This window comes from Castor canadensis, chromosome 16, assembly GCF_047511655.1.
Source record: "Castor canadensis chromosome 16, mCasCan1.hap1v2, whole genome shotgun sequence".
Lineage (NCBI taxonomy): Eukaryota > Metazoa > Chordata > Mammalia > Rodentia > Castoridae > Castor > Castor canadensis.
In genome coordinates, this window is record NC_133401.1 from 78,994,967 (window position 1) to 79,019,907 (window position 24,941).

A 24,941-nucleotide genomic window follows, 5' to 3' on the forward strand; every position below is an offset into this window, starting at 1 on the left:
AATCCTGGAGATGGTGCCTCAGATGTTGTTCTGTAGTTGTCTCATCAAAGGGGATGCATAAAGTAGAACATAACTGCACAAAAAAAAAAAAAAAGTGTCCCAAGTTCAAATGCAATACAGTTTCAGTAAGTTTTTCAGCATGCAGGTATAGTTTGGTTGTTTTCTCATCAAAGGTAGGGAGAGAGAAAAAAAAAAGAGTCTGGAGACAGGTCTGTGAATGGTATCTGTGGCTGTGTCTTGCCTGCCCACTGCTGTCAGCCTGCTGTTGCTGGTGGCGTTATTTATGCAGATCTCTGGGGTGAGCTAGCACTCACCTGGCCCCGCAGGCTTTGTTTACTCAGAGTTCTCCTGTGTGCAAGCCTCTGCTACAAGCTTTCCCCTTTCCAAGCACACTGGGGAGGTGACACTGCACCTGCTTTCTCAGGCCTGCATGTTTGTTTACAGCTTACGTGGGGGGCGGGTCTTCCCCCCTCTCCTGTGGAGTTTTCCTCCCACTGCCACTTTTACAAGTTTTTCCAGTCCTGATTGCTGGGCAGTGCTGCTGCTCCTGCCAGCCAGTATGTTTCTTTACAGCTCACGTGGGATTTGTGCCTTCCCCTCTCTCCTATGGAGTTTTCCTCCCTCCACCACTCTCACAAGCTTTCCCACTCCTGATTGCTGGGTTCGCGCCCCCACTCCCACCGGAGCCTCTCCAGCCTGGCCCAGACTGTTTATTTACAGTTCCAGGAAGGATTCCCTTCCCCTCCTCTTTGGCGCTCAGTGCACCCCACCCTCTTTCCCACGTGTCTTTATTGTTCTTATTGCTTATTACTCAGTTTCTCTTTTTTCCCCGGATGGGGGTCAGTCTGTCCAGGCAGCTATGCTGATCTGGCCCAGGGTTGTCTGTGGGAGAACCATGATACTGCTAAGCTCACCTTGTCTGTGTCTTCCTAAGCCATCTGGGTGCAGGTGACTGGTGGCCCACGGGCCCTCCTTGTTTCTCCATTTAATGTGAAGTGGAGATTCTCTGCTCCGGCTGGATGTGTGGAGGGGTCAAAGTTTTGCCTCTTCTCTGTGGTTTTACCTGTAAGATGTGTCTCCAGCATCTCTCCAAGATTTCACTATAGGAGACAAGCTTTCTGCTTCCTCCCTCTAGCCGCCATCTTGGAATCCCTCTCAAGTCCAATTTTCCAATCAAAAAATACTAAAATATAAGTATCTCTTTTCCTTGTTTTTGGTTCCAAAGAAGAAGGAAGTTATTTCTTTGAAAGAAAGGAAAGAAATGCAATTCATTTTTTATGTCAATCTCTCTCTTGCAGGTAAGCTATATGAGGCCAGAGACTTTGTTTTGCATCTTCTCTGCTGAGGGTGGTGCTGAGGGCAATGGAAGAGCATAGGATATTTCTTGAATACAAGAATGAATGAGTGAGTGAGTGAATGAACAAATATAAACAAGGTGTATGGACCTTGTATAAACACCATTGCATACTAGGGAAACAATGGAAAAAGGAGCAACAATAAAGCAGAAAGTCTCTGGTAAGCACTGATTTGGTTTTTGTTTTGTTTTTTTTTTAACACTTGTTTTGAAAAATCTCAAGGAAGGAATCTAAGCAATTAACTCTATTTCCCCAAGTCAAACTTGCATCAATCTCCATCAGTGCTTTCCTGTATACTTAACCATAGACCCAGGAGTGTCCGTTACTCACCAGATACTCTTCAAAAAATTCCCTACGTGGACCTGTGAGTTGCACCCATACTCATAACAGGCATTTTCCCCTGTCTTGTTAGAAGCAGATGGTTTAACAGGCTGTAAGTTCTTATTTTTTTATGTAATGCTCTCTTAATTTTAGCAAAGTAATGAATCCACATGGTTTTAAGGACATGATCAGATGGTAGAGTAAGGACTGAGCCATTTGACTGGGGATTACCCACCTGTCAGAATTTGTGAGTGCCTCCTGTCTAAGAGTACAACCCTAGATGTCAGTATTCTGAAAATATTTCAAGTGAAAAGTGATATGAATCTCACCAACCAAGTTCCAAACAGTCAGCATTTCACTGTAATCCCACCCACTATATAAATCATAATCCCATAATCCCACCCACTGTATAAACACTCCCATTTTCTGCCAGGATTCCAAAAAATATAGAACAAAAGACAAAAACCAAATCTGATGACACCTGCCTGCTAGGGCAAAGGTGTTTCCATGATCTGTATATAGTTGGTTGGAAAGTACTCTTTCCAAGTGTCATATTGCCTTGTGATATGGACAGTACAAGTTTCTTGGATGAGAAAGAATGAGTTTACTATTTTCCTAGGTAAACTTGGTACCTATAAAAGACCACAAGAGAATATTTATAGTGCAAAAACCTTCATAATCAAGACAATTTTCCTTGGCTAAAAAATAAAAAGGTCTGAAAATTCAGGTTGAACACATGTATTATATTCCAAGAGAAATCTGTAGTGAGAGACCACAGCCTCATGCATCACAAGAATTATTTTGGATTATGAGGAGGAAGAAAACATTTTAAAAGCATTCAAGCAGGAAGAAGAAACAGGTTACATTCAATAAATAAAAACTAACCTGACTGGAGATTTAGCATTAAATTTAATATAACAAAATTTTGAAGGGAAAATGCAGAAACCCAATAACTTGGAATCCAAATCACTTATCTTACAAGTACAAAGGCAACATAAAGAAAGGCTCAAGGACAACCTCAAAAATCCCTACTTGAAGATACACTCAAATCAACTGAATGATGAATCAAAATTAGGAACTAAATTGAAAAAAAAATGAAATAAAATTGGTTTCAATGCATAACTTGCACCGAATGTTGAGAATCCAGTTTGATTATGTAAGGATGAAAAGTTGCTTCAATAGCACCTGCCTCAGATGTTCGTCTTCTGTTTTTCTCCCTTCTTCACTTCAATAAATTGAGTTTTCTTCAGCTTTCTCAGAAATACTGAAGAGCTAAAGACAGTAAATCATCTGTCCCAAGATTTTACAGCAACTTCTAATAATCTATAGCAAACAGAACAGCATTGAGCACTTAAATAATTTAACCACCCAAATGAACCCATTATCCTCCAAAGGGATATAGAAGTCACAATTTTAGCACCAAATCTTTTTTATTATACATATGGTAGTAGTGCAAATATAATGAAAAATCACTGACCATTGTCCAAAGCAGAAACTATAGGGTCTAGAGGAAAGTGTTATCTATCTGTCTGTCTGCCAGTCTATCTAAAACCTTGCATATGATGTTTATATAGTCATTTGAGCAGAAAAATTATCTATTACCAAAATTATTGGACTTTGGATACTGGCTACAAGCACTCAACTTGGGAGCTTCTGTTTTTATTCAACATGAAGCTACCCAATATAACTGGAAAGCACTACAGGACAGAAAATACTTCTCATATGAGGGGAAAATGGAATTTATTTGCAATGGCAATGCTCTTTTCACTGTTTTCAAAGGAAAAAATGCAATTCTGATTAGCCAGACAGATTATTTCATATCATTCCTCAAACTAGTTATGTTTTGTTGTGTTTTGTGATTTGTATGGATTTTTTTCAGAAGCCAAAACCGCATGTAAGAAAGGTACTGGCAATGGTGTTCATGTTAAGAGCAATGGCCAGGACAAAGGATTGGACGTCCTACGTACAACCTAGGAAAAGGAGACAGGGATCCAAGCATCTCTTTCCCCAGATGACAGGAACCCTGAATCTTATGAGAAAGAACAGTAAGGAGAAGCTATGGCTGTTCCTAGGAATGGACTATTGTAAAGAGTGTTCAGAGAAAATATGTTCATTTCAAAGCCAAAACTAAGCACAAGAACCTAAAACACATTTTCATCAGAAAGTTAATATAAGAAAACCACATAATATGGCAGAGTTTAAGCATTGGGGTCAGAAAACTCTAATTTGAATAGATTATTGAATACCTCAACTCTCTGTTTGTCCATTGGAAAAATAAGGAAATTAATACTCGCCCTGAAGAACACTTACAAAGCTTTGATTTAATTAGCCGTATGTCCCTAACAATGTTTACTGTGATGCTCCCAGTCCAACTTAGAAAGAAGAGAGCTAAGTTTCCTTTTCCTTTTCCTTGAAGACAATACTTTGCAGAGCTCTGATGATTAAATGTGATTACTATATGAAGGTTGTTATCTGAAACAAATGCTAGTTAAAAAAAGACCTGTTATGTTTCCAAAGTTTTTGGTACTGTGGAATATTAAAAATTATGCTTTTACTACATTAATCAAATAATAAATTCCTGAAGGTCATGGACCACATTAGGAGACACCAGAAAAAGTAAAAAGGAGAAATCTCTGCACCCAATGAGTCCCCACACTGCATTAACTGCCTCGTATAGTAATCACATTTAATCATCAAAAGAGCTCTGCAAGGTATCATCTACATTTTATAGAAAAGGAAACTGGGGCTCAGAGAGGTTAGAGCCCTGAGCCATCTATCATGACACTCAGGATTTGAAGGAAGTTCTGCCCATCCAGTCCTGAGGTTTTATGCAGTGCTATGTTTGTAAAAGTAAAGGTAAACATGTTCAAGCTGGAGTGTGGGTATACTGCTGGGGATGGAGCACTTTTCTGTCCAGCAAAGTCTGGGTGCACATCTTACAATAGGATCCTAAATTTCTGTGAATTCTAAGATTGAGGTGATTGTCCCATTAGCCACTCTCTTTGATGTGTAGGAACTCAGCTCTTGTCCCCATAGGCAAAATTTCCAGGAACCCATAGATAGACTATTATTCCTTCACAAATTAAATTCCCTCCTTACCTACCTCCTAACTCCAATAAATTTCTGTTTTTCATTCAGGGAAGAATTGATTTTCATTGGTATTCCCTTGAAGTAGGTAAGGTCACAGCTCAGAACATTGGAAATGCATTGTCCAAGAGCACAGTTTGTATCTTGCTTCAGAGAGGAGATCTTTAAAGATGTCCTGGCTTAGCTGACTTTTCTTCCCCTCCTGCGTCCAAGGAACATCCTCCAGGGAGAAAGTCAATTTCAAATCTGCACACTGCAGAGGCTCTGGGGCAGTTGCTTGCAGAATGCAGATCAACCTGTCTCCTCTTTTGAGATAAACGGAATGTGAGCACAATTTTGAAAGAAAAGTTTTTGAGCAATGTTCAGGACAAGAATATCAGGTTTCTGGGAGTTTGCTGCTTTTTTTTTTTTAATCATGTGGCAAATATTCAGTTTACTAACTTGCCTGGAATATGCTCTGGTCAGACAAAGAAACAATGCTTCAATCTAAAAGCCAGCATGTTCCAATTTGAAAGCTAAGACTGCAGCCTTGGTGCCCACTAAGAAAACTTATTATTTAACAGATCCTCCCACAAGCTTTTGTTTGAAATGAAAACATTCTCAATTAGTGTATTCATTGTATAGCTCTTCTTTTTTTTTTTTTTTCATTTTTCTTTTATTATTCATATGTGCATACAAGGCTTGGTTTATTTCTCCCCCCCTGCCCCCACCCCCTCCCTTACCACCCACTCCACCCCCTCCCGCTCCCCCCCTCAATACCCAGCAGAAACTATTTTGCCCTTATCTCTAATTTTGTTGTAGAGAGAGTATAAGCAATAATAGGAAGGAACAAGGGGTTTTGCTGGTTGAGATAAGGATAGCTATACAGGGCATTGACTCACATTGATTTCCTGTGCGTGGGTGTTACCTTCTAGGTTAATTCTTTTTAATCTAACCTTTTCTCTAGTTCCTGGTCTCCTTTTCCTATTGGGCTCAGTTGCTTTAAGGTATCTGCTTTAGTTTCTCTGCATTAAGGGAAACAAATGCTAGCTAGTTTTTTAGGTGTCTTACCTATCCTCACCCCTCCCTTGTGTGCTCTCGCTTTTATCATGTGCTCATAGTCCAATCCCCTTGTTGTGTTTGCCCTTGATCTAATGTCCACATATGAGGGAGAACATACGATTTTTGGTCTTTTGAGCCAGGCTAACCTCACTCAGAATGATGTTCTCCAATTCCATCCATTTACCAGCGAATGATAACATTTCGTTCTTCTTCATGGCTGCATAAAATTCCATTGTGTATAGATACCACATTTTCTTAATCCATTCGTCAGTGCTGGGGCATCTTGGCTGTTTCCATAACTTGGCTATTGTGAATAGTGCCGCAATAAACATGGATGTGCAGGTGCCTCTGGAGTAACAGTCTTTTGGGTATATCCCCAAGAGTGGTATTGCTGGATCAAATGGTAGATCGATGTCCAGCTTTTTAAGTAGCCTCCAAATTTTTTTCCAGAGTGGTTGTACTAGTCTACATTCCCACCAACAGTGTAAGAGGGTTCCTTTTTCCCCGCATCCTCGCCAACACCTGTTGTTGGTGGTGTTGCTGATGATGGCTATTCTAACAGGGGTGAGGTGGAATCTTAGTGTGGTTTTAATTTGCATTTCCTTTATTGCTAGAGATGGTGAGCATTTTTTCATGTGTTTTCTGGCCATTTGAATTTCTTCTTTTGAGAAAGTTCTGTTTAGTTCACCTGCCCATTTCTTTATTGGTTCATTAGTTTTGGGAGAATTTAGTTTTTTAAGTTCCCTGTATATTCTGGTTATCAGTCCTTTGTCTGATGTATAGTTGGCAAATATTTTCTCCCACTCTGTGGGTGTTCTCTTCAGTTTAGAGACCATTTCTTTTGATGAACAGAAGCTTTTTAGTTTTATGAGGTCCCATTTATCTATGCTATCTCTTAGTTGCTGTGCTGCTGGGGTTTCATTGAGAAAGTTCTTACCTATACCTACTAACTCCAGAGTATTTCCTACTCTTTCTTGTATCAACTTAAGAGTTTGGGGTCTGATATTCAGATCCTTGATCCATTTTGAGTTAATCTTGGTATAGGGTGATATAGATGGATCTAGTTTCAGTTTTTTGCAGACTGCTAACCAGTTTTCCCAGCAGTTTTTATTGAAGAGGCTGCTATTTCTCCATCGTATATTTTTAGCTCCTTTGTCAAAGATAAGTTGCTTATAGTTGTGTGGCTTCATATCTGGATCCTCTATTCTGTTCCACTGGTCTTCATGTCTGTTTTTGTGCCAGTACCATGCTGTTTTTATTGTTATTGCTTTGTAATATAGTTTGAAGTCAGGTATTGTGATACCTCCTGCATTGTTCTTTTGACTGAGTATTGCCTTGGCTATTCGTGGCCTCTTGTGTTTCCATATAAATTTAACAGTAGATTTTTCAATCTCTTTGATGAATGTCATTGGAATTTTGATGGGAATTGCATTAAACATGTAGATTACTTTTGGGAGTATAGACATTTTTACTATGTTGATTCTACCAATCCATGAGCATGGGAGATCTCTCCACTTTCTATAGTCTTCCTCAATCTCTTTCTTCAGAAGTGTATAGTTTTCCTTGTAGAGGTCTTTCACATCTTTTGTTAGGTTTACACCTAGGTATTTGATTTTTTTTGAGGCTATTGTAAATGGAATTGTTTTCATACATTCTTTTTCAGTTTGCTCATTGTTAGTGTATAGAAATGCTAACGATTTTTCTATGTTGATTTTATATCCTGCTACCTTGCTATAGCTATTGATGATGTCTAGAAGCTTCTGAGTAGAGTTTTTTGGGTCTTTAAGGTATAGGATCATGTCGTCTGCAAATAGGGATATTTTGACAGTTTCTTTACTTATTTGTATTCCTTTTATTCCTTCTTCTTGCCTAATTGCTCTGGCTAGGAATTCCAGTACTATGTTGAATAGGAGTGGAGATAGTGGGCATCCTTGTCTGGTTCCTGATTTTAGAGGGAATGGTTTTAATTTTTCTCCGTTAAGTATAATGCTGGCTGTAGGTTTGTCATATATAGCTTTTATAATGTTGAGGAACTTTCCTTCTATTCCTACTTTTCTTAGAGCTTTTATCATGAAATGATGTTGGATCTTATCAAAGGCTTTTTCTGCATCTATTGAGATGATCAAGTGGTTTTTGTCTTTGCTTCTGTTAATGTGGTTTATTACGTTTATTGATTTTCGTATGTTGAACCACCCCTGCATCCCTGGGATGAAGCCTACCTGGTCGTGGTGAATAATCTTTTTGATGTGTTGCTGAATTCGATTTGCCAGTATTTTGTTGAGGATTTTTGCATCAATGTTCATTAAGGAGATTGGCCTATAGTTCTCCTTTTTGGAGGTGTCTTTGCCTGGTTTTGGGATAAGTGTAATAGTGGCTTCATAAAATGTGTTTGGCAGTTTTCCTTCCCTTTCTATTTCATGGAACAGTTTAAGGAGGGTTGGTATCAGTTCTTCTTTAAAGGTCTGATAGAATTCAGCAGAGAATCCATCAGGTCCTGGACTTTTCTTTTTGGGGAGACTCTTGATTGCTGCTTCAATTTCATTTTGTGTTATAGGTCTATTCATGTGATTAATTTCCTCTTGGTTCAGTTTTGGATGATCATATGTATCTAGAAATCTGTCCATTTCTTTTAGATTTTCAAATTTATTTGAATATAGGTTCTCAAAGTAGTCTCTGATGATTTCCTGGACTTCCATGGTGTTTGTTGTTATCTCCCCTTTTGCATTCCTGATTCTACTAATTTGGGTTTTTTCTCTCCTCATTTTAGTCAGGTTTGCCAGGGGTCTATCGATCTTGTTTATTTTTTCAAAGAACCAACTTTTTGTTTCATTAATTCTTTGTATGGTTTTTTTGGTTTCTATTTCGTTGATTTCAGCTCTTATTTTTATTATTTCTCTCCTTCTATTTGTTTTGGGATTTGCTTGTTCTTGTTTTTCTAGGAGTTTGAGATGTATCATTAGGTCATTGATTTGGGATCTTTCAATCTTTTTAATATATGCACTCATGGCTATAAACTTTCCTCTCAAGACTGCCTTAGCTGTGTCCCATAGGTTCTGGTAGGTTGTGTTTTCATTTTCATTGACTTCTAGGAACTTTTTAATTTCCTCTTTTATTGCATCGATGATCCATTCTTCATTAAGTAATGAGTTATTTAGTTTCCAGCTGTTTGCATGTTTTTTGTCTTTACTTTTGTTGTTGAGTTCTACTTTTACTGCATTGTGGTCAGATAGTATGCATGGTATTATTTCTATTTTCTTATATTTGCTGAGGCTTGCTTTGTGCCCTAGGATATGATCTATTTTGGAGAAGGTTCCATGGGCTGCTGAGAAGAATGTATATTGTATAGAGGTTGGATGAAATGTTCTGTAGACATCTACTAGGTCCACTTGATCTATTGCATATTTTAGATCTTGGATTTCTTTATTGAGTTTTTGTTTGGATGACCTATCTATTGATGATAATGGAGTGTTAAAGTCTCCCACAACCACTGTGTTGGCGTTTATATATGCTTTTAGGTCTTTCAGGGTATGTTTGATGAAATTGGGTGCGTTGACATTGGGTGCGTACAGATTGATGATTATTATTTCCTTTTGGTCTATTTCCCCTTTTATTAGTATGGAATGTCCTTCTTTATCTCGTTTGATCAATGTAGGTTTGAAGTCTACTTTGTCAGAGGTAAGTATTGCTACTCCTGCTTGTTTTCGGGGGCCATTGGCTTGGTAAATCTTCTTCCAGCCTTTCATCCTAAGCATATGCTTATTTCTGTCGGTGAGATGAGTCTCCTGTAAGCAACAAATTGTTGGATCTTCTTTTTTAATCCATTTTGTCAAACGGTGTCTTTTGATGGGTGAATTAAGTCCATTGACATTAAGTGTTAGTACTGATAGGTATGTGGTGATTCCTGCCATTTAGTTATCTTAGTTGTTTGAAGGTTTGATTGTGTGTACCTAACTTGATGTTACTCTCTACTGTCTTGCTTTTTCTTATCCTGTGGTTTGGTGCTGCCTGCCTTTTCATGGTTAAGTTGGGTGTCACTTTCTGTGTGCAGGATCCCTTGCAGAATCTTTTGTAATGGTGGCTTTGTGGTCACATATTGTTTTAGTTTCTGCTTATCATGGAAGACTTTTATTGCTCCATCTATTTTGAATGATAGCTTTGCTGGGTAGAGTATCCTGGGGTTGAAGTTATTTTCATTCAGTGCCCGGAAGATCTCACCCCACGCTCTTCTTGCTTTTAATGTTTCTGTTGAGAAGTCTGCTGTGATTTTGATGGGTTTACCTTTGTATGTTACTTGTTTTTTCTCTCTTGCAGCCTTCAATATTCTTTCCTTAGTTTCTGAACTTGTTGTTTTAATGATGATATGTCGTGGAGTAGTTCTATTTTGATCTGGTCTGTTTGGTGTCCTGGAGGCCTCTTGCATTTGTATGGGAATATCTTTCTCTAAATTTGGGAAATTTTCCGTTATTATTTTGTTGAATATATTACGCATTCCCTTCGCTTGCACCTCTTCTCCTTCTTCGATGCCCATGATTCTCAAGTTTGGTCTTTTGATGGAGTCGGTGAGTTCTTGCATTTTCTTTTCACAGGTCTTGAGTTGTTTAATTAGTAGTTCTTCAGTTTTTCCTTTAATTACCATTTCATCTTCAAGTTCTGAGATTCTGTCTTCTGTTTGTTCTATTCTGCTGGATTGGCCTTCCGTTTTGTTTTGCAGTTCTGTTTCGTTCTTTTTTCTGAGGTTTTCCATATCCTGGCTGTTTTCTTCTTTATTGTTGTCTATTTTTGTCCTGAGTTCATTTATCCATTTATTCATTGTGTTCTCTCTTTCATTTTGGTGTTTATACAGTGCTTCTATGGTTTCCTTTATTTCTTCTTTTGCTTTTTCAAATTCTCTATTTTTATTGCCTTGGAATTTCTTGAGTGTCTCCTGTACATTTTGGTTGACCCTATCCAGTATCATCTCTATAAAATTCTCATTGAGTACTTGTAGTATGTCTTCTTTTAAATTATTCTTGTAGGCTTCATTGGGTCCTTTGGCATAGTTTATCTTCATTTTGTTGGAGTCTGGCTCTGAGTTTCTGTTCTCTTCATTCCCCTCTGGTTCCTGTACTAATTTTTTGCTGTGGGGAAACTGGTTTCCTTGTTTTTTCTGTCTTCCTGTCATTGTCCTTGGTGTTGTTACTGTCCCTGTACTGTGTGTAATTAAGTATTTTCTAGCTTGTAATAATAACAATGGTAATATTGAGAATGGAAGAGTGAGCTGAGATGGAAAGCAAGAAGTTAAAGAAAAGGGGAAAACAAATATACAGACAAGAGGGAGAAAGCAGAACAAGGTATCAGACAAGAGAGTTTCAAAGGTATAAACAGGGAGTGTTAGTGTACTAATCGACAGTAAGCTGAACAGACAATAGAGTGACAGAGAGAGGATTGAAAATCAAAGATAAAAAAAAAAATAAGTATATGAAAGTAATATCTATTTATAAAAATGAATTAAAATAAAATGGAAAATAGAAAATTAAAAAAAACAAAAAAAAACCAAAAAACCAAAAAACTTCCAAGTTTATATGCAATGCAATTTCAGTCTTAATAATTTGGATGTCCGTCTCAATCTCCAGTCCTGGAGTTGGTGCCTCAGATGTTGTTCTGTAGTTGTCTCATCAAAGGGGATGCATAAAGTAGAACAAAACTACACTCACACACACACAGAAGAAAAAAAAAAAAAGCCCCACCAAGTGTCCCCAGTTCAAATGCAATACAGTTTCAGTAAGTTTTTCCGCTTGCAGGTGTAATTCGGTTGTTCTCTCATCAAAGGTAGGGAGAAAAAGAAAAAAAAGCGTCTGGAGGCAGTTCTGAGAGTGGTATCTGCAACTGTGGCTTGCCTGCCTGCTGCTCTCAGCCTGTAGCTGGCGGCGTTATTTATGCAGGTCTCTGGGGTGAGCTAGCGCTCACCTGGTCCCACAGGCTTTGTTTGCTCAGAGTTCTCCTGTGCGGGGGAGGGGGGCCTCTGCTACAGGCTTTTCCCTTTCCAAGCACTGGGAAAGGCGACACTGCCCCGCGTTGTCAGGCCTGCGTGTTTATTTACAGTTCACGTGGGAAGTGGGTCTTCCCTCCTCTCACAAGCGTCCCCGCTCCTGGTTGCTGGCGCGCCCCGCTCCCGCCAGAGCCTCTCCGGCCCGCCCGGCTCGTTTATTTACAGTCCCGGGAAGGAGTCCCTTCCCCCAATCTTCAGCGCTCAGGGCGCCCCACCCTCTTTCCAGCGTGTCTTAACTGTTCTTATTGCTTAGTACTCAGTTTCTCTTTTTTTCCCAGGTGGAGGTCAGTCTGTCCAGGGGGCTATGCTGCTCTGGCCCAGGCTTGTCTGTGGGGGAACCGCGGTACCGCGAAGCTCACCTGGTCCGCGTCTTCCCAAGCCGTATGGGCGCCGGCCACTGGCGGCCCCGGGGGCCTCCTCGGTTCTCCATTTAACGTGAAGTGGAGATTCTCTGCGCCGGCTGGAGGTGTGGAGGAGTCAAAGTTATGCCTTTTCTCGGTGATTATGCCTGCAAAGTGTGTCTCCAGCGTCTCTCCAAGATTTCACTATAGGAGGGTCGCTTTCTGCTTCCTACCTCTAGCCGCCATCTTGGAATTCCTCTGTATAGCTCTTCTTTACAAAAGTGTGTGCTTAGCTAGAGGTTATCATTTATTTCTTTCTTATTGTTTTTGTGCAGTTTTATTATCATATGTTAGCTATACTGATGGTGACGTTGCATATGTGATTATAATGTATGTTAGATTCACCCCCTCCATCATTTTTCTTTATTCTCCTCACTGCCCTTCTTAGAACAATTTCAGCAAGTTTCATGGTTCTGTTTTAACACACATACACAACCCAGGACCTCACACATGCTAGGGAAGTGCTCTACCACTGAGCTACACCACCAGCCCTGGAAGCTGCTCTTTATGGTGGGGGGGTGGGGTGTGTGTGTGTGTGTGTGTGTGTGTGTGTGTGTGTGGTGAGTTATTCTATAGTTCCTGAGAAAGAATTCAGTAAACTCTAAGAGTATTTGAGGTACCTTTAGTTACTCAGACACAGAAATTATCAAAGCACACTGGCTCCCTATACACCTTATTAGCATCTCAAAAACTAACAACTCTAATTTCCTTAGACATAACACAGAAATTTTACATAAAATTGTCTGAAGAAAAAAGACTATAGTCAAGGGAACAAATGTTAAGCTAAGCTCTCTTTGTTGTCATTGGTACTGACCACAGACCTGAATATTTATGCAGAATCACATGAAGTGAATAGCACTTCTTTTTTTTCTTTTCCTTTCCCCAGTATTTTCCTACTCTGATTAGAAAAATTCAAAACTTTGGATTGGACACCTACCAGATTACATAACTCTTAATTTTCTCTTGCAAAGAATGGCCAAGTTTTAAGCTTATGAGTGCTCCTTCTTGAGTGAAGGTGCTTAGAGAAGCAGGAAGCCCTCCTGACCTGAAGCTCCACTTGGTAATGACCAAAGGAAGACAAACTAAGGGGTGAACTCTTGACAGTCATAGGCCAAAGACTAGACAAGACTCTAGACTTAGGGAAACCTGCTGTTTATGGATCTCATGGAACATGCGTTTTGCACGCCTTCCCTCATTCAATAACTCATAGCAACTGCATGAGGGCAGCATCTTATCCACTCTTTAGAATGTAGAATAAGGTACAGTCAGTACACGGTGCAGTCTGTTTGTCCCAGGCAGTCTTAAACCCAAGATTGCATTCTTAACCCTTATGCTCAGTATTCTTCAGGAAGAGAGTACCAATAAGATATTCATTCTGCCCTTGGTATCATGGTTCCATACCCACAGATGCAACCAGCCATCAATGGAAAACAGTTGGAAAAAACTGTATATGTGCTGAACACGTACAGACGGTTTTCTTGTAATGACTCTCTAAACAACACAACATAGCAACTATTTACATTGGGTTAAGTATTATAAGTGATCTAGAGATGGTTTAATGTATCAGGAAACTGTCTGTAGGTTATATGCAAATACTTGAGCATACTTGAGGTAAGGGACTTGAGCATCCATAGGTTTTGGTATCTTCAGGAGATTTTAGAACCAACCTCCACAAATAATGACTAATGATGGTATACTGAAATACAGACTAAGATTTATTACGAGAGATTATTTCAAATGATTATGGAGGCTAAAAAGTCTTACAATTTGTAAGCTGAAGGTCCAGGAAACCATATTGTATAACTGCAGTGCAAGCCCCAAGGCCTGAAAACCAGGCAGTACTATAAGTCCTGGTCTGTGCCCTGAGACCCAAAAACCAAGAGCACTGATATCAGTAGGTGGATGGATGGGGGGTGGCAAAAGAAGGTGATGTCACAGCTCAAGCATTGACTGTTCCTCTGTCTTTTTTCTCTGTTCAAACCTTCAACAGATTGTATGATGGCCCTGACATTGGTGAGATGATATTCTTTGCTCAGTCTGCTGATTCAAATGCTAATCTCTTAGAAACACATTCACAAACAGGGCCAGAAATTATGTCTTGCCAGATCTCTAGGCATCACTTAGAGCACAGAGCTTGTCTATCAGTGATAGAGTCAGGATTCAAGCCTGCTTATACTGGAAATGGGACACCAAGGGTGTCAGACCTTCAACACCAGAATCTCAGAGCATGGGCCCAGGAATCTGAATGTTTAACCACCTTCTTCCCATGTCACTATTGTGCACACCTGTATTTGGCAAACGGTGTCATTATCAAATCTTCTGTAGGGGACTACAGATCAAGGCCTCATGTTTGCTAGGCAAGCACTTGAGCCAAGTTCCCAGTCCTTTTTGCTTTCATTTGTTTTGCATGTATGATCTCATGTTTTTGTCTGGGCCAGCCTCATACCATGGTCCTCCTACCTCATCTCCCAAGGGGCTGAAATTACAGATGTGAGCCATCCTGTCTGGTTTGTTTGTAAGATAGGATCTTGTCAACTTTTTCCCAGGCTGGCCTCAAAATGCAATCATCTTATTCCTACCTCCCAATTTCTGTTTTTGAAAATGACTAAAATTTATCCATAATAAAAAGTGTTGTTGTTTTTTTAAGTTAAGTATGGGGGAGCATACCTACAATCCCAGCACTCAGGAGGCTAAGGCAGGATTAAGAGCTCCAGGCCAGCCTCAGCCACATACTGGGTTTCCACCAGGCCTGAACTACATAGAGAAGCCCTCACTCCAAAAACAGCTACAAAAATTTTTATGAATGACTTCACTAACAGTCTAAGTAAGTAGGCAAGCTGTTTACAAGGCTTTGAGTTCAAATTGGTTTTAAGATATGAAGTTTATAAGGGTAGGCTTCATAAGGGAGAGAAAACCCTCTATCAGTATCCAGTACAAGGAGCCCTGGCTCACAGGTAGCCTCAGAAGTCAATCCACTTCACTGTGGACAAAGCCAGTCACAAGTTGACCTTGTTGACCTTGTGTTTTGAACCAGGACCACCATTCTAGTAAGGTTTGCAAATAGTGAACAATCTTTTCCATTTCATTGGATCATGTTGATAGTGGCCTTCTTTGTATGTGCAAGGGCTAAAAAATGGCAACAGAAAGATATTTAATATTTCTCAATATTTTCACACCTTGAACAAATCCAGATATTCTGATTTTAAAGGAATCTAACAAATTCAAGTAGCATGACATAAAAATGTGATCCCTACTTTAAACTCAAGATGCTCAAGAATTCAACAGATCCATTTTCTATGTCAATCTCATTCAGCTTCTCATTACACAGCTGCTGAGTTGCTGAGCACCCAAGATGTGCCACATGAACCTAGCTTTTGTGACACTGATCCTTCCAGAACAGGCAATTCTTACCTGTAGGGCTAAAGAGACAAAGTCGGAGTTGCTGCTACATTGTTTTAAATTCTCCTCTGTTGCTTATTGCTGTCAAAAAGGTGGTTTTTCAGATTTTCCTTTAGAAATGCACCATGTTCAGACACAACCTAAGGACTCTTCGCCCTGAAAGAATTAGATATATCTATCATTTTGTCCACATGCAAAAAGTTGGAACCAAATACAGGCCCAGTTAGAGTGAGTGGGGAAGTGGGGTAATTAGTTAAATGTATATGGGATGCTTTGCCCTTGGGTCACTTCTTCCTGACCTTGATATTACAACCACTTTCATATGTGCTGTGAGAATAAGTGACACCTGACTTAGAATCGACAGACCTAGTCTCAAATCTGGCCTCTGTTACCCTGTGTTTAACTGATTTGAAACTATGAGGAAGTGACTGGATTTCTGTCTCCTCATCAGTAAGATGGGGATTAAAGGCACACCCTCAACTGACTTTATAGGTCTTAGAAATGAAAATGAAAAGCCTTGCAAATTATGAGTTACTTACTGATACATGGTTTCGTGCTGCTTAAAAGACATTTAATGCCTCGTTCAGTGCCCTACACTTCATACAGGTCCTAAAGCAGGGATCAGACAGAATTTCTTCACTTTTTTCACCTCCCAAACAGTTTATTCCAGACTGACTTACATTTCACTGGTCCACTGAAACTGGCAAGTACATGGTCACTAATGATCTCCATGCTATAAAGTCTATTGGGTGTTTTTAATGATAATCTTTCTAGACATCTCACCATAACCCACCTTCTTCCTGAAACATTCTCTCCTTTTGGCTCTGTTCTTTGCTCTTGTAGGTTTTCACTAATCTTTCTGGCAGCTCCTTCTCAACCTTCTTTACTGCCTCCTTCCATCTGTTAATTTAAATGTTTTTAGTTTAAGTTTATAAATGTTTCTTTAAAATAAGAAACTAGTACACACATAGGTTTCATTTTTTTTAACCTTCTTTCCTGAAGAAGAAAGTTCCCTGTGGGTTCACAGAGAAAACTCATAAGTATTTACACTTCTTTGAAATAACGATTTAAATAACATTTTTAGGGCAACACATTATTATGCAAAACTAATGAGAGTTTCAGACATTTAGAGGGTAAAGGTCATTTTCACAGGGCCTACAATATGCAAAGTTTTAACATACTTTTCAATTTGCCATCATTAAAAATACCCATTCCAGGAAGAATGTGATGATGCTGAATAGAATGTGCTTTCCTGCAACTACAGGGGCAGGTGAAAATTTTTCTCCTTGTGGCACTGATATTTTCTGCACTGGCAATTAGAGGCACCTAGAGCCTAAAAGCTGATGCTTGGAATACATTAGTTAGCTCGGTGAACAAAAGAACCATGACCGACAGTGTGGAACTTAAAATTTGAGGGATGAAGGGAGAGTGGAATAAGACTTTTAACAAATGGAATGTGAACACTCAATATATTGCATTTCTTTGGCCTGCATCTCTAAATATTTAAGTCCCTCTGTGTTCAGTCCTATACCCCCACCTTGTTCCTTCTCTATCCTCTGTACCAGATGACTACATCTATTCCTGTGGCCTTAATTAATTTCTCTTTGCAGGAGACTTCCAAGATTATTTCTGTAACTTGACTTCCTTTCTGGGCTTCTGACAGGTATTCTATAACTGCTTGCTTGGAATCTTTAATGAGAAGACTCGCAGGCATATCAAAATTAAGTATGTCCAATGCCAGGCATAGTGGTTCATATCTATAATCCTAGATACTCAGGAGCCAGAGAGCAATAGGATCTTGGTTCAAGAGCAATTGGGGAAAAAAGTCAGGGAGATTCCATCTCAGCAAATAAGCTGGGTATGGTGGCACCTACCCCCATCATAGCTATGGGGGAAGCATGAATAGAAGCATCACTGTCCACACTAGCCCAGGGAAAAATGCAAGGCCCTATCCCAAAAATAAATGAAAACAAAAAGGACTGGGGGTGTGACTCAAGTGATAAGAGCATCTAGCAAGATTGAGGCCCTGAGTACAATCCCTGGCACCATTAAAAAATTACTATGTCTAAAACAGAACTCTTGGCATTTGTCTTCTTACATGTTTCCTTACCCATTTGTTGACATCTAACTAAATGGCATCATCATTTGTCCTCTTATTTTTTTAAACAAGAAATCTTTTCTGGCAGTACTGGGTTTGAACCCAGGGCTCCATGCTTAGCAGGCAGGCATTCTATAGCTTGAGCCAAGCCTCTAGCCTTTTATGCTCTGCTTAATTTGGAGATAAGGTCTTGGTTCTTGCCCAGGCCAGCCTGGACCATGATCCTTCTGTTTTATGCTTCCTGCCATTGCTGGAATGACAAAAACATGCCACCACACTCAACTTTTATTCTTTGAGATGGGGGTCTCCCAAACTTTTTTGCTCTGGCTGTACTGAACCATGATCCTCCCCATCTCAGCATCCCAAATAGATTGGGATGACAGGTACACGCCACTAGACCCAGCTATTGGTTGAGATGGAGGTCTTGCTAACATTTTTGCCTGGGCTGGTCTTGAACAGTGATCTCTCAGACTCTCAAATAGCTAGCATTTCCAGCATAAGCCACTGGTCTCCAGCTCAAACCAGGAATCTTAAGTCATGATTGACTCCTCTTTCCTTCACGCTCCTCCAAATTTATCCACTTCATCCTCATCTCTTCTATGTCTAACTTACATCTTCCTTCTTTCACCTTCTCCTCATCTCTACCATCACTATCCAAGTCCAGATCATCAGGGTCATTTCTTTCCTGGGCTGTTGTCATCACCTTCTAATTGGTCTTTTGATATTATTCTTGTCCCTGTCCAATCCCTTTTCCCTATAACAGAGAGTCTTAAAACCGTAAGTAAGAACATGAAAGTCCCCTGTGTAAATCCTTTCAACGACTTTCCCTTACATTTACGATCTCATCCCAGTTCACTCACATGCTTCCAACCACCCTCATTCTCTGGAGGTTCCCTGTGTCTTTATTCCTTTTAATTTCTCTCCACCTTTTTCTCCCTCACACTACCAACACTTACACTAGCTGTTCTCGGTTCCTCTAACACACCACGTTCTTTCCCACATACTTATTCCGTTACCTAGAACATCCTACTTATCCTCCAAAAGACTAGCACTGTCTTACCCTTTCAAGCCTCAGCTGAACAATACCGCTTGAAGAAGGCTACACTAAGCCCTGCCTTGAAGGACAATCTCCTGTTAACCTCACTCTGTGGCTCCCTATTGTTTCATGACATTTATCTTATGTTTTACTACATATTCCTTGTTTATTTACTTGTCGTTTTTTGCCTCATCCACGAGAGTCAACTGTATGAAGACAAATCTGGATCTTTTCTTCACACCAGCTCTCAGCAGCGAGTCTAAAACAAAGTAGCATATTGGTAATGTGGTTATAAAAATCTTGTTTATAAATCATAGGATTACATAAAGCAGAGAACACTTGTAGACATTTTCTGCAATTCTTCAATAGTAAAAAGACAAAAATCTTGAACTGATTCCATGACCATGACAATTCTGTAACATGGAGGAGGAAGAGCAGAGAAGCAGGGCAGCATTTGCCCTGTGTGTTGAAGCATCATTTTTGGTCTTACCTTCCAGATGCTGATAACATCATTCTCCCTCATTGTATCAACCAAAACTACCTCCACATTGTCAGATGTCTGTGGGGATGGGGGTATCTCACCCAGTACATAACTACTGACTACATAGAAAACATTTAAGATGTCTCTTTATTCTCCTCACCAATAAAAACAATAAGTGAATAAGTTAATGTACCACAGACATAAATGACCTGTTCAGGCTGCATATAGTTCAGAGAGAAAAATTCAACCAACAGACTCCATTTGACACTGAAGTACTCCTGGCTCAAGAACGTCTAGTTGACCTGCTTTTTGGAAATGGATACATTCGCTATGAAAGATGACAGTCATTATATCCCCATCAAAGTTATCATGGACCAATGTTAATTAATTGGAAACACAGTTGTATTGAATTTATACAAGTTCTTCGAGGCATGGAATTGTTTTTCCAAGTCTTCAGGAAACCTTTCACGCAATATTTGTTTGATTTTGTTGTTTTGGTAGTTACTGGGATTTGAACTCAGGACCTTGCACTTGCTAGGCATATTCTCTGCCACTTAGGTCATGCTTCCAGCATGGCTATCCTGGCACATCAGTAAGTCTCCTAAACGACATTATTTTAAATGATAAATTTATGTTATATAATTATGTTTTTTCTAATAAAATTATCACCATCATATAAACATTTCAGATTTGCATTCCTTTTCAATAATTCATATAATAAGAAATCCCATCAGATTTGACAATGTGCTTAAAATATTCTAAATGTGAATTTTTTATCTTTTACATACCAGCTTGGCTTTTTTCTTAATCAAATGCATTTGTCTTCTGGACCAGGTGTAGCTTTGTTTTATCCTATAAGCAAACCCACAGTTATGTTTAGAAAATATTAAGGTGTTATCATTAAACCCACATAAGCAGAAGAAGAAGAAAAACCTTCATAGACTAATTTCTCTCTACTATTAATTGGTCCTTTGCTGGGAAGATGGTGCTGTTTCAACTGCTTTACATACTTTATATCATTTAAGCTTTATAACAGTCATAACATAGAGACTATTAGCCTCATTTCACAGATTTAGTAAGCAGAGAAGTTAAGTAACGTATAACATCTGTCATGTGCAGTTAGGCGTGGATCTCTCTCACTTCAAAGACCAAGTTATTAACCACCAGATGGTATGTCCTACTTGGTGTAGCTAAGAATCAAATACCAATTGTACATCCCTGATTGTCATCTGAATCATGACACTTGGGCACTGCTATGGTTTGGATATGATTTGTCCCCCAAGGGTTGATGTGCTAGGGACTTAGTGGTGGTGTGAAGGTGGTGGGACCTTTGGAATGTTTGGCCTAATATGAGGTCCTGAGATCAGGGAACAGCACACTTGGAAAGGATTAAAATAGTTCTTAAAAGACGGTTGTTATAAAAGAATAAACATGGATACTTCCCAACCTCTTTGGCTTCTTAATTTATAATATGATGATCTTTTATCCCCATATGCACTCCTACTTATTGGGGTGCCATTTGCCAACTGGCCTTCATCGGAGCTGATCTAATATTGATACACACCATTGAATCTCCAGATCTATGAGTGAGATAAATCTCTTTTCTGTATAAATTTACTCATCCTCAGGTATTTCATTACAGTAACAGAAAATGGGTGAGTACTAACAGTGATTGCTTTTTCTGAAGAGACCTGAGGCTTCAGTGAAACATTTCTCATCCTAGAGGAGCCACAAGTTTCATAGTTACCCATGTATCTTGTATTGGATCTGATATGACATCCATAAAATTGGAAATAGATGCCATTCACTCTGACCAGATCATCCAAATTCAGACACATGTACTAAAATAACCATCCACCTTGGTGTTTCTTGAACCATCTCAATTTCATCAAAGCCCTGCATCATGAGAAACTACTTATTGATGCATTCTCTCTCTACCTTCAACCATATCTCCCTGATGCCAACTGCCTTTGTGTGGCTCCAAATGTTTTGTTTTGTCCATGTTTTGGGTAAACACTAAGACCTTTCTATGACAATCACTGTGTTGGGATACTAAGACAAAAACAAACAAAAAAATCCAAATCTCCTCACAGGAGCCTGCCTATTGTAACATCTTTTCAAACTGATATCCTTTCCTTTCAAAACCCAGCCAGGACTAAGACCTTACCACCTGCCATCATAATCTATAAATACCAGGTCCCATCTGCCTGGCTTTTCTCCCTCCGGTTGCTCTAGCAACTGCCTTGTGTCCAACTGTCATTCCCACATGGTCAACTCTAATCACCCACTGATTGAACTCCTCATACTGTGCAGCTGAGGGACTCAGCACCTCTTTCCTGGACACATCCATCATTTCTTATTTCAGCATGAAATGTTTTTGAGATGACATAGGAAATGTGATCATTTTCTGTACAATGCTGAAGATGCTCTTCCTTCAATTATTCTGAAAAGAACTGAATTTTAAGTGGCCTCTCACAAATTGACATAGACACTTCTTATGAAAGAAAGAGAAAATCTTTGAAAAGGGGAATGGATTCCAAAAAAGACACCACTTCTCTAACTAGCATACCTACATAAGAGGGAAGCTAGACGTAGCTAAGGGCAAAGAACAAACCTCACGAGAGCTGCTGAGTTTAATGGCATACGGTTTTCTCAAGTCCTAGATCATCAGCTTTAAGTAAAACACCAGAAAAAGGGTTATCAGAGATCTTCCTCTTAAAATATAATTGTGTTTTCTATAAATCTTATTTTTCTACCCTTGGTATTTTTGTTTCTCTGCTCCCTATTTCTTTGTTTGTGCAACCTCCCCATTTGATATCACACCTAGGTTGAACAATGATGTCTCCTAACCAACTCCCATATCTACTTTTCATAAAGAATGTATTTCTGTATAGTGTATTGTATCAGTTTTGCTGCTTATTTCATCTCTTGACAAAGTCTTATCAACTTTAAGGAGCCCAATTTCTGTAAAACGAGTGGATGACTAATATCCTAATAACAAAAATTCATTGAACCATGTGTCTTAGATACCTGTTGGTTTTATGTACCCTATACTCTTATATCTTCTTTGTAGGAACAGAGACCATCTCATAAGTAAGAAAACCATTTCAAGAGGTCTGGGCTTGGTCTGGGCTTATTCTATGCTCAGACAATACCATTCTCTCCAGCATTAGTCTCCCTTTTCCCAGCAAACCCTATATGATGTTTTTTGTGAACTACTCATCTCCCCATTCTTAGTCATGTCCTGGATGAATAAACGAGTTACTCTGGGCTTAACGCAATGGGGGTATCCCATCTTCCAGCCATAAAGATGGAATCTAGGGGAAGCATGAGACCCAATGCCAGATAAAGAGAGAATGAATTAATGTCAAAAATTGTGCAAGAATGCTGAAGACATAGTCTGTCTTAATATGGATAATATGATGTGAGATGTAAAATGATTTTGACTTAAAAAGGGAAACCTCCTGCTGTCAGGACCATGCATGGAGCCTGATAATAAGGAAATAACATGGGACACATAGCAGAGGTAAATGGAGAAATCCGATGTTTCATGACATCATTTATAGATTGATCTTCACTGAAATCAAATTTGTCATGAGACAAATTAGATTCCCTTTTGTTTCAAACAGCTTGTTTGGTTTTCTGGTTTTTGGAAACAAACAAACAAAAAAATGAACTAATGTGACACCCAGGCCTGGCTGGCCAAGCAAAGCACATACAAACATTAGATGACAGGAACTAGGGTTCAGGGATGCACAGTAGGGGCCAGGACAGGGACTCACAGGACTATTCAGTCAGTCCTTTTAGAGAAAAATGTTTCTTTCCTTCCCCAGGGTTGCTAAGCAATCAGTCCTTGCCCTTTTCAAGGAAAAAGCCTGTCTCAGAAATGACATCTTTGGAATTATGGAATCTTGAAAGGCCAAATCCAGGTGTAGATTCTGAGTTTTAGTTACGTGAAACATTTCCTTTTATGCAACTGCTTTGAATTGTGTTTCAGCTACTTACAGCTGAGAAGGTCTTGACTACCCTCTATATGCTGGATACTGCGGTAAGACATTTACACACATGAGAAACAATAGCTATCCCCAAATTACAAATAGGCTCCGGTTAATGACTTGTCCAAGGTCACACAGCAAGTAGTTGAGAGCCCCTAGCACAAAATTTTGTCCTTCATCATGTGGTAAGTAGCTTCTAGGTGATTTCCTGAGGCCGTTCACAATTCTCAGACTCTGACTTAGCAGCTATGAGATAAAATACAATGGAGCAGCCTTGATGGATGGTTTCATAATGTCCTCAGAAAAGACTGCATCAAAGGTTCTGTCTGTTAGCTCCTCAACAAAGCTCATAACAGCTGTGGGTTCTGTTTGTCATTGTCAGACTCAAGTAGTCCAGCATTATTCATGTCCTCCAAAACCAAGAGCGGCTCCCAGGTTGTATTTATTTCCTAGTTTAAAGGAATGCGTAACCTTGGGACCCAAAAACAGAGTCAGCAACTCACTCATCTCCCACTACTTGCAAACAAAATAAAAACCAGGCAACGGAAGCTATCAAACGGCAGCATCTTCTGGTGTGAATTTCATAGTTTGTGGTGATGCTGCTGGTATCTTTAGAACACATCTGTAATTTTAGCTGGGGAGGATTTTACTAAGAAAAAAATATATATGGCCTTAATTAAAGCCCTAAATAGGAAACCCATCCCATTCCATGGCACATTATGAAGTCATATTTTCGCCCACCAGTTTTTCCCCCAAATTATCAAAAGTAAAGAAAAACCTCAACAGGGTATGGATTTGGTCACCTGTTTTTCCTGTCCTGCTCTGGACAGCATGTAATGCTGGTCCTGTTTATTCATCTCTTTCAGATGGATTTACTCCTTCTGACTGCATGAGTTTAGTATGAGCAATTGGACTCAGTCCTGCTACTCAGCCTCTGGGAAAGTGTAGATCCAAGAGAACTCTCATTTTTGAAATAAAGATACTAAAAATCAGTGACTTAAAATAACACAAGTGTAGTTTCTTATAGTTTAGAAGTAGACATCTAAATGAAATTTAAAAAGGTGAAGTCAAGGTGCTGACAGGACTAGGTCCTTCTGAAGGCACCAGGAAAGAATTTATTCCTTGCCTCTTCCCATTTCTAGGGGCCGTAGCATCCCTTGGCTTCTGGCAGCATCACTCCAATATCTTCTTCCCCCATGGCATAGTCTTCTTCCACCTTTGACCTTCTTCTTGTCCGCTCCTTAGAAGGACCATTGAGATTACCTTTGAGATCTTTAGGATAAAACAGAATAATTCCATCTCAAGACCCTTAACCCTCTGCAAAGCTTATTTGCAATATCTGTGATAGTCACAGGTTCTGGGGATTAGGATGAAGAACTCTTTAGGGTATCATAATTCTGCCTACCACAATGAGGAAGAGCTAAAATCTCTCTGGACACTTGGATAGAAGAGGAAATTTTATAATAGGAATTTAAAAATAATCAAAAAGCTAGACAGTTGACTAGGTAGAGTGAAATACACATAGATGAAAAATACTCATGCATCATGCTTAGCAACAGACTCATATTCAACCTGGTGCAATTAGACCAGGCCTAGGAAAATGAGATCTGGAATCCAAGTAATCATCACCATCATCATCGTCATAGGTTATAACCCTTATTCAGCCACCTACCAGCAACATGATACTTGAGAAGAATTA

General features: G+C 39.4%; 2 long non-coding RNA genes across 6 annotated transcripts in view; both read right to left on the reverse strand.

The window, feature by feature from the left end:
* Positions 1–24,941, reverse strand: part of LOC141418002 (uncharacterized) — a 187,748-nt gene that overhangs the window by 127,331 nt on the left and 35,476 nt on the right. The gene's annotated exons all lie outside the window — the stretch shown is intronic.
* LOC141417821 (uncharacterized) lies at positions 15,419–19,114 on the reverse strand. Its single transcript, XR_012442429.1, has 3 exons — positions 18,941–19,114; positions 16,426–16,532; positions 15,419–15,788 (listed from the first exon to the last, which is right to left on the reverse strand). It is a non-coding gene; the product is annotated as an uncharacterized lncRNA (long non-coding RNA).